A 17805-nucleotide genomic window follows, 5' to 3' on the forward strand; every position below is an offset into this window, starting at 1 on the left:
ATTTGAGGATACATTATAGCACATTCTGGTGTCATAGACTAGACGTAACCAGCCATAGCAAGCATTTATGTACCAGTTGCAATAAACTTGGAACCTTATTATGGTCACCTAATAATCCCCAGTTTACAATTGGCTCATTCATCCCCCTCCTCTCCCCTGTAACTATTCCCCAGGTCGTTGCTGCAAATGAGAACGTGTTCTCAGTCAACTTACCTGGTAAAATAACGGTAAAATAAAAAAATAAAAAAAACCTTATTTGAAAAGCTTAAAGTAAGTGGTATCAAATACTAATGACCTATTAACACCTGAAAATAAAGTGTCTTTCCAGCTGTTATAGGCCTACATAATGACAAAACAGTATTGGCAAAACATATCCATCTATCTAAGGGTACTGCCATTTTCTAAGATGCAGAAACCAGGTTGTCCAGTTGTACATGTATGCTGTTTAAATAACTCATATTCTTACAAATACTTATTGGGGGCAAAAGTAGTGCACTGGTCATTTAATAGTGCTGTATTAGCGGACCGATATAGCATCTGTAGTGACGGCAAAAATATATATTTTTCAGTACCCCGGACTGTAAGTTAATTATAATGAGGAATACTTGGAGAAATTTGACCTCTCTGAAATGAAAATGGATGGCCCTCCATTCAGTACAATATAGTTTTACCCTACCCTCCATGAATGCTTGAAAAAAAAACAAGTGACCCTTCCATATACCCAAATTAATAATTAAACATAAAGTGGATAGCAGAGAACATGCCTACACAAACTCCTAGAACAGACCAGAGCCTTTAGATATGCAGTTTTAGAAAATGTTCCTCGTTTTGTAAGTATTACATGGCAAGTAGCCATAAGATTGTGGCTTCACATTCCACCATGGACACAAGGGTAGTGGTGGAAAGATCTCCATTGTAATAAAAACACTGTATGAATCATCTTACTTGCAATCCCCCCAAAAATGCCTTTTATAAATGCATTTCATGCAATTCTACATCATTTTACATCACTGGAGACAAGTAGAATATTTTAATACCACAACAGAGCATGACAACAAATGAGCGCATGCTGCAGCACCAGAGAGGTTTTGATTTCTATACAGGCAATTGTTAAAAAAGAGGATAGTCTAAGTTTGGAACTGTGCTAAAGTTGTCTATCAACTGTAAAAATGGAGCGCAACAGAACCAGTTACAATTGAAGTATCTGATCATCAACCAATTGGAGAAAAAGCCATTCATATTTTAACACAGCAGTCGCATATCATCGGGTAGGCCTATATGCGCTTGTAACTTTTTTTCATTTGGGAAACAACCATTTTCTAATTGATTATATTTTATTCCATGATATTGTTGTTACAAAATAGGTTTATGTTGACTGATTAGTGCATGGGGATATAAGAGCATCTGCTAGGCTAAATGAACAAACTAGGCATGCATATCTCAATGCATGATCCCCAAACCAAAGACTGGTCAAACTCGTGTCTCTAAAATTGAATTCAAAGGTGTAGCCTAAAAATACATTTTTCATTTAGTTATTACTTAATTCTAAGTAATTCTTTTTTTTTAAATGAAAAATGTATAGGCATGTTGTTGAAGTGATGTTGGTGATGTGCGTTGAAATGCTGAGCGCTCCTGCAAGCCTGTTTGCGTGTCACTAATGCTTCACAATTTATTTCTTAAATGGCTGTTACACCCTGATCTGTTTCACCTGTCTTTGTGATTGTCTCCATCCCCCTCTAGGTGTCGCCCATCTTCCCCATTATCCTCGGTGTATTTACACCTGTGTTCTCTGTTTGTCTGTTGCCAGTTCGTCTTGTTTGTCAAGCCAACCAGCGTTTTTGTGTCAGCCTCTGGTTTTCCCCAGTCTCTCTTTCCTCGTCTCATCCCATCCCGTCCTGACCCTGTACTCATCCACCTGACTACTCTGCCTGCCTCTGAGCCTGCCTGCCATCCTGTACCTTTGCCCCTGTGCTGTAATGAACATTGTTACTTTGACACGGTCTGCATCTGGGTCTTACCTTGATACCTGATAATGGCAGGTTATAGCCTTAGAAATAATAACAATATATAGCCTAAATCTGTGGTTCCCAAACTTTTCATAGTCCCGTACCCCTTCAAACATTCAACCTCCAGATGCATACCCCCTCTAGTGCCAGGGTCAGCGCACTCTCAAATGTTGTTTTTTGCCATCATTGTAAGCTTGCACACACACTATGCAAAACATTTATTAAATATGAGAATTAGTGTGAGTTTTTGTCACAACCCGGCTCGTGCGAAGTGACAAAGAGCTCTTATAGGACCAGGGCACAAATAATAATATAATAATAATCAATATTTAACCATCTTTCATATAAAACATTATATGAAATATGGAAATTGTGAATAACTCATGAGAATGAGAAGGGTGTGCTTGAAAGGATGCACATAACTCTGCAATGTTGGGTTGTATTGGAGAGAGTCTCAGTCTTAAATAATTTTCCACACACAGTCTGTGCCTGTATTTCGTTTTCATGCTAGTGAGGGCCGAGAATCCACTCTCACATAGGTACGTGGTTGCAAAGGGCAGCAGTGTCTTAACAGCGCGATTTGCCAAGGCAGGATACTCTGAGCGCAGCCCAATCCAGAAATCTGTCAGTGGTTTCCGATTAAGTTCAATTTTCACAGAACTGCTTGTTGTCACGTTCCTGACCTGTTTTTCCTTTCTCTTGTATTATTTTAGTTGGTCAGGGCGTGAGTTGGGGTGGGTTGTCGATGTGTTTGTTCTATGTTGGGATGTTTGTGTTCGGCCGGGTATGATTCTCAATCAGAGACAGCTGTCAATCGTTGTCCCTGATTGAGAATCATACTTAGGCAGCCTGTGATTCACGGGGTTGTTGTGGGTGGTTGTATCGCGTGTCTGTGTATGTACCACACGGGACTGTTTGCGGTTTGTCACGTTTGTTGTTTTTGTATGTTAAGTGTTCTGTCTATTTGCATAAAATATGAACACTAACCACTCTGCATATTGGTCTGATCCTTCTCGCCTCTCCTCCTCGTCCGAGGAGGAGGATTACGACGATCGTTACACTTGTTGTAATTTCGATGAGGCTCTCTTGTTCCGATATCTGTAAGTGGACTGGAGGCAGAGCATGAAAGGGATAACGAATCCAGTTGTTTGTGTCATCCGTTTTGGGAAAGTACCTGCGTAATTGCGCACCCAACTCACTCAGGTGCTTCGCTATATCACATTTGACATTGTCAGTAAGCTTGAGTTAATTTGCACACAAAAAATCGTACAATGATCGAAAGACCTGTGTGTTGTCCTTGTTAATGCAGACAGAGAAGAGCTCCAGCTTCTTAATCATAGCCTCGATTTTGTCCCGCACATTGAATATAGTTGCGGAGAGTACCTTTAATCATAGATTCAGATCATTCAGGCAAGAGAAAACATCACCCAGATAGGCAAGTCATGTGAGAAACTAGTCATCATGCAAGCGGTCAGACAAGTGAAAATTATGGTCAGTAAAGAAAACTTTAAGCTCGTCTCTCAATTTTTTAAAATGTGTCAATACTTTGCCCCTTGATAACTAGCACACTTCTGTATGTTCTAAAAGTGTCACATGGTCGCTGCCCATGTCATTGCATAGTGCAGAAAATACACGAGAGTTCAGGGGCCTTGCTTTAACAAAGTTAACCATTTTCACTGTAGTGTCCAAAATGTCTTTCAAGCTGTCAGGCATTCCCTTGGTAGCAAGAGCCTCTTGGTGGATGCTGCAGTCTACCCAAGTGGCGTCGGGAGAAACTGCTTGCACATGCGTTACCACTCCACTATGTCTCCCTGTCATGGCTTTTGCTCCATCAGTACAGATACCAACATGAGCAGCAGCTATGTTTGGCTACATACGGACCATTAGTGGAATTCCCGCGAGAGAGTAACGGTTAATGTGATTGGATGTTAATTATTTGACTAGGCTACCTGTATTTGACATTGTGTTTTTATTTTGCTGAACACTAGATGGTTGAATTTCATTTTTGACAGTGAAACGAGTGTAACGACTCTCACCGAAGGTGGCTCCCCTTCCTGTTCGGGTGGCGCTCGGCGGTCGTCGTCACCGGCCTACTAGCTGCTACTGACTTTTCCTCCCCCTCCCTTTTTGTTGAGTAGGTGCACCTGTTTGTGGTTAGGGTGATTTGTGGGGCTTTATTACCCAGCAGCCCGGCCTGCTGGGTGTGCGGGATTGTTGTGTGTACACTCTGTACATTCTTGTTGTGTCTGGGTATCGTGTTGGTTGGTATTTTCCGTGGTTCTCACTCTGTTTGGGGTGAAGCATTTTTATTTTTTTATTTTTTTATTTTTTAAAAATAAATTTTATCCCCTTTTCTCCCCAATTTTTCATGGTATCCAATCGCTAGTAATTACTATCTTGTCTCATCGCTACAACTCCCGTACGGGCTCGGGAGAGACGAAGGTCGAAAGTCATGCGTCCTCCGAAGCACAACCCAACCAAGCCGCACTGCTTCTTTAACACAGCGCGCCTCCAACCCGGAAGCCAGCCGCACCAATGTGTCGGAGGAAACACCGTGCACCTGGCCCCCTTGGTTAGCGCGCACTGCGCCCAGCCCGCCACAGGAGTCGCTGGAGCGCGATGAGACAAGGAAATCCCTACCGGCCAAACCCTCCCTAACCCGGACGACGCTAGCCCAATTGTGCATCGCCCCACGGACCTCCCGGTCGCGGCCGGCTGCGACAGAGCCTGGGGGCGAACCCAGAGACTCTGGTGGCGCAGTTAGCACTGCGATGCAGTGCCCTAGACCACTGCGCCACCCGGGAGGCCTAAGCATTTGTTTTTTGAGTAGCGTCGTGTTTGCACCCGTGTGGGTAATTAAATTTTGAACGCTACTCTGAACTCTCTGTCTCCTGCGTTTGACTCCTGTTCATCCACTACACCTCGGGCATTACAGAATCCCGCACCTATCTCAAGTATGGAGTCAGCAGGAGCAGCGTCAAACCCATTCCCATCTATGGAGGAACGGGTACTACATCACACTACCGTACTCCATCGCATCGGTTCCGCCATGGATCAAAGGATGGAGAGAATGGACCGATGGGAGAGGAGTGGACTCCTCTCTCCACCTGCAGTCTCTCCAGCTCAGGATTCCTCCTCTCCTCTCTCACCATCCTCCGGCTCCAGCGCGCTCCGTCTTGCGCTCCCGAGGGAGTATGATGGAGCGGCATCGGGATGTCAGGGGTTCTTGTTACAATTAGAACTGTACCTGGCAACCGTGAGACCCACTCCCTCGGGAGCGGAGAGGGTGAGTGTCCTCATCTCCTGCCTAACGGGTCATGCTCTGGAGTGGGCAAATGCTGTCTGGAATGGCCCAGATTCGGCGAAGGAGCACTACCCCGAATTTCCCGCCGTTTTCATGCGGTGTTCGACCATCCACCTGAGGGCCGAGCGGCGGGAGAGCGACTGGTTCATCTCAGGCAGGAGAAGAGGAGCGCCCAGGATTACGCGTTGGAGTTTCGGACCTTGGCCGCAGGGTCTGGGTGGAACGACAGGGCCCTTATAGATCACTACAGATGTAGTCTCCGGGAGGATGTCCGCAGGGAGCTAGCGTGCCGGGACGAAGCTCTCTCCCTGGATGAGCTTATGGATATGTCCATCCGGCTGGACAATCTGCTGGCTTCCCGCGGCCGATCGGAGAGGGTCCTGTGCGTTCCACCACCCAGCACCCCTGCACCCATTGCCATGGAGTTGGGAGGGGCCGTGCCGAGGGGTACCGGAGGAGGAGGATCCCCCTGCACCAGCTGTGGTCGGAGAGGACACACGGCCGATCGGTGCTGGGGGGGTCCATCTGGGGGTCGAGATGGCAGGCGGAACATTTCCCGGTCACCTCAGGTGAGTAAGCACCAGACTCACCCAGAACCCCCTGTTAGTCATATGTTTGTCTTAATTTTTTTTCTTAAGTTTTTTCCCTCTTCCCAGCATAAGGCAATAGTCGATTCAGGTGCAGCTGGGAACTTTATGGATCGCGGACTCGCCATCAAGCTGGGTGTTCCGCTTGTGCCGATAGATTCTCCTTTTCCCGTGCACTCCCTAGATAGCCGGCCATTAGGGTCAGGTTTGGTCCGGGAGGCCACGGTTCCACTGGACATGGTGACGCAGGGGGATCATAAGGAACGTATAAGTTTTTACATTATAGATTCGCCTGCGTTTCCAGTGGTACTGGGGATTCCCTGGCTGGCTAGTCACAATCCTACTATTTTGTGGAAACAGGGGGTTCTCCAGGGGTGGTCAGAGGAGTGTTCTGGAAGGTGTTTGGGAGTTTCCATCGGTGCCACGTCGGTGGAGAGTCCAGACCAGGTGTCCACAGTTCGCATTCCCCCCGAGTATGCCGATTTGGCAATCGCTTTTAGTAAAAAGAAAGCGACTAAATTACCACCTTATCGACCGGGTAGGGATTGTGCGATAGATCTCCAGGTGGACGCTGCACTTCCCAAGAGTCACGTGTACCCTTTGTCCCAAGAGGAGACGGTGGCTATGGAGACATATGTCACTGAGTCTCTGGGACAGGGGTACATTCGGTCATCCATCTCACCCGTCTCCTCGAGTTTCTTTTTTGTGAAGAAAAAGGAGGGAGGTTTGCGTCCGTGTATTGATTATAGAGGTATAAATGCCATCACAGTGGGGTTTAGTTACCCACTACCTCTAATTGTTACGGCAATGGAATCATTTCACGGAGCGCAGTTCTTCACAAAACTGGATCTCAGGAGCGCGTACAGTCTGGTGCGTATTCGGAAGGGAGACGAGTGGAAAACCGCATTTAGTACCACATCGGGCCACTATGAGTACTGCGTCATGCCATATGGGTTAAAGAATGCTCCCGCCGTTTTCCAATCCTTTGTAGACGATATTCTCAGGGACCTGCACGGGGAGGGAGTGGTTGTTTATATCGATGACATTCTGATCTACTCAGCCACTCACGCCGCGCATGTGTCTCTAGTACGCAAAGTGCTTGGTAGACTGCTGGAGCATGACCTATATGTTAAGGCTGAGAAGTGTGTGTTCTCCAAATGAGCCATCTCCTTTCTGGGTTATCGCATTTCCACCTCGGGGGTGGTGATGGAGAATGAACGCATTAAGGCTGTGCGTAATTGGCCGACTCCGACCACGGTAAAAGAGGTGCAGCGGTTTTTGGGTTTTGCCAACTACTACCGGAGGTTTATCCGGGGTTTTGGCCAGATAGCAGCTCCCATTACCTCACTGCTGAAGGGGGGTCCGGTGCGTTTGCAGTGGTCAGCAAAAGCGAACGGAGCTTTCAACAGGTTGAAGGCTCTGTTCACGGATGCGCCCGTGTTGGCGCATTCGGATCCCTCTCTAGCATTCATAGTGGAGGTGGACGCGTCCGAGGCTGGGGTGGGTGCCGTGCTATCACAGCGCTCGGGTACGCCACCAAAACTCCACCCCTGCGCTTTTTTCTCTAAAAAGCTCAGCCCAGCGGAGTGTAACTATGATGTGGGGGACCGGGAGTTGTTAGCGGTGGTCAGTGCTCTGAAGGTGTGGAGACACTGGCTTGAGGGGGCTAAGCACCCTTTTCTCATCTGGACCGACCACCAGAATCTGAAGTATATTCGGGCAGCTAGGAGACTGAACCCACGTCAGGCAAGGTGGGCCATGTACTTCACCCGATTCCAGTTTACTCTATCGTACAGACCGGGCTCCCAAAACATAAAGGCGGATGCACTGTCCCGGTGTTTCAACACGGAGGATCGGCCCACCGAACCTACCCACATCCTTCCCGCCTCAAGGCTTATAGCACCAGTGGTGTGGGAGGTGGACTCGGACATCGAGCGGGCATTAAGGGCGGAACCCGCTCCTCCTCAGTGTCCGGCGGGGCGGAAGTACGTGCCGCTTGGTGTTCGGGACAAATTGATACGGTGGGCTCACGTCCTACCCTCCTCGGGTCACCCTGGGGTGAGGAGGACAGTGGGGAGCCTTCGGGGGAGGTATTAGTGGCCTACTTTGGCTAAGGACGTTGGGTTTTATGTCTCTTCCTGTTCGGTATGCGCTCAGAGTAAGGCTCCTAGGCACCTTCCTAGAGGGAAGTTACAACCCCTCCCCGTTCCACAACGGCCTTGGTCACATCTATCCGTAGATTTCCTGACCGACCTTCCCCCGTCTCAAGGGAATACTACGGTGCTGGTGATTGTGGATCGGTTTTCTAAGTCCTGTCGTCTCCTCCCGTTGCCCGGTATCCCTACAGCCCTACAGACTGCGGAGGTATTATTTACCCACGTCTTATTATTTACCCACGCACTACGGGGTGCCGGAGGACATCGTTTCTGATCGGGGTCCCCAGTTCACGTCCAGAGTATGGAGGGCGTTTATGGAGCGTTTGGGGGTCTCGGTCAGCCTTACCTCCGGTTATCACCCTGAGAGTAATGGGCAGGTGGAGAGAGTGAACCAGGAGGTGGGTAGGTTTCTGCGGTCGTATTGCCAGGACCAGCCAGGGGAGTGGGCGAGATACATCCCTTGGGCCGAAATGGCCCAGAACTCTCTACGCCACTCCTCTACTAACACGTCCCCCTTTCAGTGTGTATTGGGGTACCAGCCGGTCCTGGCACCATGGCATCCGAGCCAGACCGAGGCTCCTGCGGTGGAGGAATGGGTGCAGCGCTCCAAGGAGACATGGAGGGCCGTCCAGGAATCACTTCAACAATCTAGTGGACGGCAGAAGAGGAGTGCTGACCGCCACCGCAGTGAGGCCCCCGTGTTCGTACCGGAGGACAGGGTCTGGCTCTCGACCCGAAACCTGCCCCTCCGCTTGCCCTGCCGGAAGCTGGGTCCGCAGTGTGTAGGGCCCTTCAAAGTCCTGAGGAGAATAAACGAGGTGTGTTATCTATTACAACTCCCTTCCTATTATCGTATTAACCCCTCGTTTCATGTGTCTCTCCTCAGGCCGGTGGTAGCTGGTCCCCTGCAGAACGGTGAGGTACCGGAGGTCCCTCCTCCCCCTCTCGACATCGAGGGGTCCCCGGCGTACAGGATAAGAGCCATTCTGGACTCAAGACGCCGGGTGAGGGGCCTGCAGTACCTCGTGGACTGGGAGGGGTACGGTCCGGAGGAGAGGTGCTGGGTACCGGTGGGGGACATTCTGGATCCATCGATGTTGAGGGATTTCCATCACCTCCATCCGGATCGCCCTGCGCCTCGCCCTCCGGGTCGTCCTCGAGGCCGGTGTCGGCGCGCTGCGGGAGCCGCGCGTCAGGGGGGGGGTACTGTAACGACTCCCACCGAAGGTGGCTCCCCTTCCTGTTCGGGTGGCGCTCGGCGGTCGTCGTCACCGGCCTACTAGCTGCTACTGACTTTTCCTCCCCCTCCCTTTTTGTTGAATAGGTGCACCTGTTTGTGGTTAGGGTGATTTGTGGGGCTTTATTACCCAGCAGCCCGGCCTGCTGGGTGTGCGGGATTGTTGTGTGTACACTCTGTACATTCTTGTTGTGTCTGGGTATCGTGTTGGTTGGTATTTTCCGTGGTTCTCACTCTGTTTGGGGTGAAGCATTTGTTTTTTGAGTAGCGTCGTGTTTGCACCTGTGTGGGTAATTAAATTTTGAACGCTACTCTGAACTCTCTGTCTCCTGCGTTTGACTCCTGTTCATCCACTACACCTCGGGCAACTCAGGCGAGAAAAAAAACTCACCCAAATGTATAGCCCTGTTGGAAAATATAAATGGACTGTTTGAAAATGTGAAGAAAAATCAAATAAATTTTTTTATTTTTAAAATGTGAATCACTTTTTTATTAGGAGTACCCCAGATGGCCTTACGTGTACCACAGTTTGGGAATACCTGGCCTAAATAATTCATTTTAGTTCCTTCATAGGCTACCTGGCTTGCTCCGGACTGATTTAGAGTTAGTATGTTGCTTAAGTCTGTCATGACGTTGCCTGTTTGGGTACATCAAGCCCATCCCCCTCTCCCTGCCTCTCCCTGCCTCTCCCTGCCTCTCACTGCCTCTCACTGCCTCTCCCTGCCCCCTACAACCCATGCTGTGGTCACAGAGAGACGTCGTAAATTCCTGAGAATCTCCTCATGGCCAAACAGTATTAGAGAGAGGGTAAACTTTCAGGACAAAGGGGTTTCTTCCACCTCACAGAACTTGAGGTACGAACAGATTTCATGTTCCGGAAAAAGTATAAAAGATCGGTGAAGATTCCAGCTATTAACATGTCCGTTTGTCACAATGTGGGAAACTCATGGGAGACTGTGTGGCTACATTACCATACCGTTGTTTATATAATAGCCTCAGATATGAGGTTTATATCTAATTGTTATATAAGATGAATGAGTGAGTATGATACTATTTGTATAATTGTGTAATATGATTTTGGACTCTTTAATGAAAAAAAATACAATTCCCTTTTGATTTGAACTAAATCCAAGGACCGCCCCTGAGCCCAGTTAGGGTCAGACATCCTGGGGCAGCCCCTCTCTGCAATCCGAATAAAAACCCAACTCTGAGAAATTATCAGCAGACCATGTTTTTTCTCTATAGGAGGAGAACGAAGGTTAAGTACCATTGCTGAATCCGTTAACCATACCATGTGGTTAAACTCTTAGACGAATAAGAACAAGTCTTTGATATTGACTACTAGTCTGCAGCTAGGAATTCGGTATCATTGAACGCGAAGAACGACAACCGCCGAAACATCCATTCTATAACGAATGTCACTCTGAACTATCCACAATAACCAAGACAGAAAGACGGACCAAACTCTCCAACAAAAACTAACTTTTCTCCAGCAATCAAGACGACACACTGAGCGTAAATATATATATATTGATTGCAGTTGTTCCCGAATGAGTGAGCGTTCATGTGTAAAGGATTAGCATGTCAATTGTTATAGTTATGAACTCTGTAGTGACTTCTGAGTCGACCCCCAATTTTCCCTTTGTCTAACAAGCCGCCATGCCGGTTCAGCCCACTAGGGCATATTTCTCCCATCATTTCATGTAACCATTTTAAGTTTGTTTGTTTATGCATTTCTGTGAATTACTTAGTTAGTAATAAATAAATGATTTAAGCCAATTGATGTATGGATGACTCATAGTGAAGACTGGGTTCGTGCAGATAACCAACAATTTACGATGTTTGGAATGAGACTAAAGTTAGGTAAAATAAATAAATCATTAATCAGAAGACTATTGATCAGATATGGAAATATCTGAAAGGTTATATTGGGAAATTATAACTTTGTAATCTGACTACTTTCCCTGGTGCCCCCAAATTCTTAGTTAATTAGTTACGTTATTATTTAGTTGATCGCGTAATAACTAATTACAGAGAATCTTTGATAAAAACTATAAGTCTTCAATTTAATGATAGCAAAGACACGCAAGTCTTTCCCCGGCATTTTACAGCTTGTTTCTTCTAGCATAATGCATTGCGGACTAAAGTGTCGTTATAAATCTCTCTATATAATCAGGTCCATTACATTTTTTCAAAATCTGAAGCTAACAAGCAGTAGACCTATGCTTTTAGCCATTTTCTTTTACGAAAGCCACAATACTGTCACACACCCCCTCAATTCGAGCCTTGTTTTTAACTTAATACACCAAGCAAGCCCCTCACTCACTGACACTGAGATATTTAAGGAGTGCATGGTGACTGAAGAAATTTGCTGACAAAATCTATGGATATTAAACTATAATTTAGCCTGTCAAACAGGTAGGCCTACCTCTTATTTATTGAATAGGAAGAAATAAGCCCTCTTGTTGTTAGTAGCCATCTCCGTGTCTGCTGCTTCAAATTAACAAAGCAGTGGCCCCACCTGTTTTGAGTCTGTGAGTTTTTGAGTTTGTGTGTGTGTGTGTGTGTGGGGGGGGAGGGGGGGGGGTGCCTGTATTGCATGTTATTTTGGCATTAATACGAGTCACATATCAGTTTGCAAATAATATAAACAAATATATATATCATTGAGTTAATAAAGCCACATACAAACATGGTCTCTTTTTTGATTTCCTGAGTAAGGTAGCTACAACATGCAAGGGGTTTCAGCCCAGCTCAAACCAGCAGAAAATACGGAGCGTTGCGCCGTGATTGGCTCAGTGTTCTGTCACTCATGGGGAAACTACGTCACTGCGACGTCTAAGGGGAGCCCTTGAGAATTCGAGCCCTTTGGGTATTGACATAGAGATACATTAGAAGGGCCCATCCAAGAAATCTCAATGTCATTGGCCACAGGTAAAATGATGTCAAATCACATTATATGTACAGTAGCTTTGATTGGACTGATTATGTCAACATCGTACTTTCAAAATCTTAGCAAGCAGTTAACATCATGAATCAAGTCGACAATCTACTAGCAAGATCCTTTTCAAACCTTGTCTGGTTTTAGACCCCATCATAGCACTGAGACTGCACTTGTGAAGGTGGTAAATGACCTTTTAATGGCGTCAGAACAAGGCTCTGCATCTGTCCTCGGGCTCCTAGACCTTAGTGCTGCTTTTGGGTACCATCGATCACCGCATTCTTTTGGAGAGATTGGAAACCCAAATTGGTCTACACGGACAAGTTCTGGCCTGGTTTAGATCTTATCTGTCGGAAAGATATCAGTTTGTCTCTGTGAATGGTTTGTCCTCTGACAAATCAACTGTAAATTTTGGTGTTCCTCAAGGTTCCGTTTTAGGACCAAAAACCCTATATATTTTACCTCTTGGGGATGTCATTCGAAAACATATTGTTAACTTTCACTGCTATGCGGATGACACACAGCTGTACATTTCAATGAAACATGGTGAAGCCCCATTGCCCTCGCTGGAAGCCTGTGTTTCAGACATAAGGAAGTGGATGGCTGCAAACTTTCTACTTTTAAACTCGGACAAAACAAAGATGCTTGTTCTAGGTCCCAAGAAACAAAGAGATCTTCTGTTGAATCTGAAAATTTATCTTGGTGGTTGTACAGTCGTCTCAAATAAAACTGTGAAGGAACTCGGCGTTACTCTGGACCCTGATCTCTCTTTTGACGAACATATTAAGACTGTTTCAAGGACAGCTTTTTTCCATCTACGTAACATTGCAAAAATCAGAAAATTTCTGTTCATAAATGATGCAGAAAAATTAATCCATGCTTTTGTCACTTCTAGGTTAGACTATTGTAATGCTCTACTTTCCGGCTACCCGGATAAAGCAATAAATATACTTCAGTTAGTGCTAAATACGGCTGCTAGAATCCTGACTAGAACCAAAAAATGAGATCATATTACTCCAGTGCTAGCCTCCCTACACTGGCTTCCTGTTAAGGCAATGGCTGATTTCAAGGTTTTACTGCTAACCTACAAAGCATTACATGGGCTTGCTCCTACCTATCTTTCCGATTTGGTCCTGCCGTACATACCTACACGTACGCTACGGTCACAAGATGAAGGCCTCCTAATTGTCCCTAAAATTTCTAAGCAAACAGCTGGAGGCAGGGCTTTCTCCTATAGAGCTCCATTTTTATGGAATGCTGCCTACCCATGTGAGAGACGCAGACTCGGTCTCAACCTTTAAGTCTTTATTGAAGACTCATCACTTCAGTAGGTCCTATGATTGAGTGTAGTCTGGCCCAGGAGTGTGAAGGTGAACGGAAAGGCACTGGAGCAACGATCCTCCCTTGCTGTCTTTGCCTGGCCAGTTCCCCTCTCTCCACTGGGATTCTCTGCCTCTAACCCTATTACAGGGGCTGAGTCACTGGCTTACTGGTGCTCTTCCATGCCGTCCCTAGGAGGGGTGCGTCCCTTGAGTGGGTTGAGTCACTGACGTGGTCTTCCTGTCTGGGTTGGCCCCCCCCTTGGGTTGTGCAGTGGCGGAGATCTTTGTGGGCTATACTCGGCCTTGTCTCAGGATGGTAAGATGGTGGTTGAAGATATCCCTCTAGTGGTGTGGGTGCTGTGCTTTGGCAAAGTGGGTGGGGTTATATCCTGCCTGTTTGGCCCTGTCCGGGGGTATCATCGGACGGGGCCACAGTGTCTCCTGACCCCTCCTGTCTCAGCCTCCAGTATTTATGCTGCAGTAGTTTATGTGTCGGGGGGCTAGGGTCAGTCTGTTATATCTGGAGTATTTATCCTGTCTTATCCGGTGACCTGTGTGAATTTAAGTATGCTCTCTCTAATTCTCAAATTCTCTTTCTTTCTCTCTTTCTTTCTTTCTCTCTCTCTCGGAGGACCTGAGCCCTAGGACCATGCCTCAGGACTACCTGGCATGATGTCTCCTTGTTGTCCCCAGTCCACCTGGCCGTGCTGCTGCTCTAGTTTCAACTGTTCTGCCTGCGGCTATGGAACCCTGATCTGTTCACTGTTATTACTATTATTTGACCATGCTGGTCATTTATGAACATTTGAACATATTGGCCATGTTCTGTTATAATCTCAACCCGGCACAGCCAGAAGAGGACTGGCCACCCCTCATAGCCTGGTTCCTCTTTAGGTTTCTTCCTAGGTTTGTTTTGGCCTTTCTAGGGAGTTTTTCCTAGCCACCGTGCTTCTACACCTGCATTGCTTCCTGTTTGGGGTTTTAGGCTTGGTTTCTGTACAGCATTTTGATATATCAGCTGATGTAAGAAGGGCTATATAAATACATTTGATTTGATATGAAGATAATTAATGATTAGAAATTATAAATAAAAACGTATCGGTGCTCATCGGCCATTGGACATAAACATTACACAACAAGTTGGAAATCGCAAATTCAACAATGAGTGGTTTGGAAGGAATTGAGCACAAGGTGAGTCCAAAAATGTATTGTATGCTGCTGCAAAAATGAGGTAATATGCCAGGGAGATATGTATACTGTAGCTAAGAAAGTAATACTACAGTTAAAGTTGGAAGTTTACATACACCTTAGCCAAATACATTTAAACTCAGTTTTTCACAATTCCTGACATTTAATCCTGGTAAAAATTCCCTGTCTTAGGTCAGTTAGGATCACCACTTTATTTTAAGAATGTGAAATGTCAGAATAATAGTAGAGAGAATTTTTTCTTTCAGGTTTTATTTCTTTCATCACATTCCCAGTGGGTCAGATGTTTACATACACTCAATTAGTATTTGGTAGCATTGCCTTTAAATTGTTTAACTTGGGTCAAACGTTTCAGGTAGCCTTCCACAAGATTCACACAATAAGTTGGGCGAATTTTGTCCCATTCCCCCTGACAGAGCTGGTGTAACTGAGTCAGGTTTGTAGGCCTCCTTGCTCGCACATGCTTTTTCAGTTCTGCCCACAAATTTTCTATGGGATTGAGGTCAGGGCTTTGTGATGGCCACTCCAATACCTTGACTTTATTGTACTTAAGCCATTTTGCCACAACTTTGGAAGTATGCTGCTTGGGGTCATTTTCTATTTGGAAGATCCGTTTGCGACCAAGCTTTATATTCCTGACTGATGTCTTAAGATGTTGCTTAAATATATGCACATGATTTTACTTCCTCATGATGCCATTTATTTTATGAAGTGCACCAGTCCCTCCTGCAGCAAAGCACCCCCACAACATGATGCTGCCACCCCAGTGCTTCACGGTTGGGATGCTGTTCTTCGGCTTGGAAGCCTCACCCTTTTTCCTCCAAACATAACGATGGTCATTATGGCCAAACAGTTCTATTTTTGTTTCATCAGACCAGAGGACATTTCTCCAAAAAATACGATGTGCAGTTGCAAACCGTAGTCTGTCTTTTTTTGGCAGTTTTGGAGCAGTGGCTTCTTCCTTGCTGAGCGGCCACACAGGTTATGTCGATATAGGACTCGTTTTACTGTGGATATAGATACTTTTGTACCTGTTTCCTACAGCATCTTCACAAGGTCTTTGCTGTTGTTCTGGGATTGATTTGCACTTTTTGCACCAAAGTACGTTCATCACTATGAGACAGAACGCGTCTCCTTCCTGAGCGGTATGACGGCTGAGTGGTCCCATGGTGTTTATACTTGCGTACTATTGTTTGTACAGATGAACGTGGTACCTTCAGGCATTTGGAAGTTGCTCCCAAGGATGAACCAGACTTGTGGAGGTCTACAATTTTTTTCTTAGGTCTTTGCTGATTTCATTTGATTTCCCATGATGTCAAGCAAAGAGGCACTGAGTTTGAAGGTAGGCCACATCCACAGGTACACCCCCAATTGACTCAAATGATATCAATTAGCCTATCAGAAGCTTCTAAAGCCATGTCATCATTTTATGGAATTTTCCAAGCTGTTTAAAGGCACAGTCAACTTCGTGTATGTAAACTTCTGACCCACTGGAATTGTAATACAGTGAATTATAAGTGAAATCATCTGTCTGTAAACCATTGTTGGAAAAATTACTTGGGTCATGCACAAAGTAGATGTCCTAACCGACTTGCCAAAACTATAGCTTGTTAACAAGAAATGTGTGGAATGATTGAAAAAAACATTTTAATGACTCCAACCTAAGTGTATGTAAACATCCGACTTCAACTGTAAGTTGTGTAGTAATCTGTTAGTAGCCAATGTGCCTCATGCTAATAATTTGGTCTCTTTTCCCCTCTTTCGCCTTCTGTTCTGACTTGGTGGTGCACATGTAGCCTATAGCCTGTTGTAGAGAAATGTCATCATCGAATATTGTAAGAGATTTCAAATTAAATCAAACTTTATTTGTCACATGCGCCGAGTGTAGACCTTACCGTGAAATGCTTACTTACAAGCCCAACAGTACAGTACAAGAAGAGTTAAGAAAATATTTAACAAATAAAAGAAAGTAAAAAATTATATAAAGTAACACAATAAAATAACAATAACGAGGCTATATACAGGTGGTACCGGGGTCCTTAGCTTAGTGATGAGCTTCGTGGGCACTATGGTGCTGAATGCTGAGCTGTAGTCAATGAACAGCATTCTCACTGTTCCTTTTGTCCAGGTGGGAAAGGGCAGTGTGGAGTGTGATTGAGATTGCGTCATCTGTGGATCTGTTGGGGTGGTATGTGAATTGGAGTTGGTCTAGGGTATCCGGGAGGATGCTGTTGATGTGAGCCATGACCAGTCTTTCAAAGCACTTCATGGCTACCGACGTGAGTGGTATGGGGCGGTAATCCTTTAGGCAGGTTACCTCTGCTTCCTTGGGCACAGGGACTATGGTGGTCTGCTTGAAACATGCCGGTATTACAGACTCTGTCAGAAAGAGGTTTAAAATGTCAGTGAAGACACTTGCCAATTGGTTCGCGAATGCTTATATGGCTTATATGGCCCCGTTATTTATCCTATGGTTCTGACTTGGTGTACAGGGAGAATACTGTCAGAACGGCCCATGTTCTGAATTCTGTCGCTGTACATTTCAAAAGTGCTGAACAAATAGCTATATTGACAACGTCCGTCCTAGCTACGTTCCCTCATGCCATAGTTTGTACATCTCAATTGTCAGTAGAAACCACATTGGTTTAAACAATTCAGCCATATCAGATATGTTTTTTTAAAAAGGCAGCAAATGAGACTGAATTAACTGTTTTCTTTGCCAGACAAGGCTCCGCTGATAACCAGGTATAGCAGTGGTAATGTGTTGGGACTGTTGTTAGGGACTCTGCTGTTCAGACAGCTTTATGTAGGCCCTAACAGTTTGTGGGCACCGTTTATCACCGTTATAGTGCAATTAATGTATTGTTTAGTGTTGTGTTGTGTAGTGGCTTTGCTGGCATGCATTACATTTTATTTGTCCCAGCAAGATTTACATGCTAAAAATCGTCGCTGAACATAAGTTATGTAAATTACTCGAATATGGCTTATTGTGAGCCATATAAATAGCTTCATTATGGGCAATGAAACATATTGTTTTTGTTCAAAT

This window comes from Salvelinus fontinalis, chromosome 29 (genome assembly GCF_029448725.1).
Source record: "Salvelinus fontinalis isolate EN_2023a chromosome 29, ASM2944872v1, whole genome shotgun sequence".
NCBI lineage: Eukaryota > Metazoa > Chordata > Actinopteri > Salmoniformes > Salmonidae > Salvelinus > Salvelinus fontinalis.